The following is a 239-nucleotide window of genomic DNA, read 5'->3' on the forward strand; positions in this document are numbered from 1 at the left end:
ACCTTTCAAACTCCCATGAGAAGATCTGTTTGGCTCAACTCAGTGTTAGGTCTCCCCTGTCAATCAGCTATGGCAGCAAGGCAGGGCCACAAAGCACAGACACAGCCACACAGGAGATGGGGGACTGTACACCACACAGCTGCCCCAGCAGAAGGCTACTTCCAATTACCACTGTTTGTAAGCTTCTATTTTGCAGGTGATAAATAACAAAGTTAAGGGCAAAAAAGCACAAAAGACAC

Source organism: Capra hircus, chromosome 5 (assembly GCF_001704415.2).
Source record: "Capra hircus breed San Clemente chromosome 5, ASM170441v1, whole genome shotgun sequence".
Lineage (NCBI taxonomy): Eukaryota > Metazoa > Chordata > Mammalia > Artiodactyla > Bovidae > Capra > Capra hircus.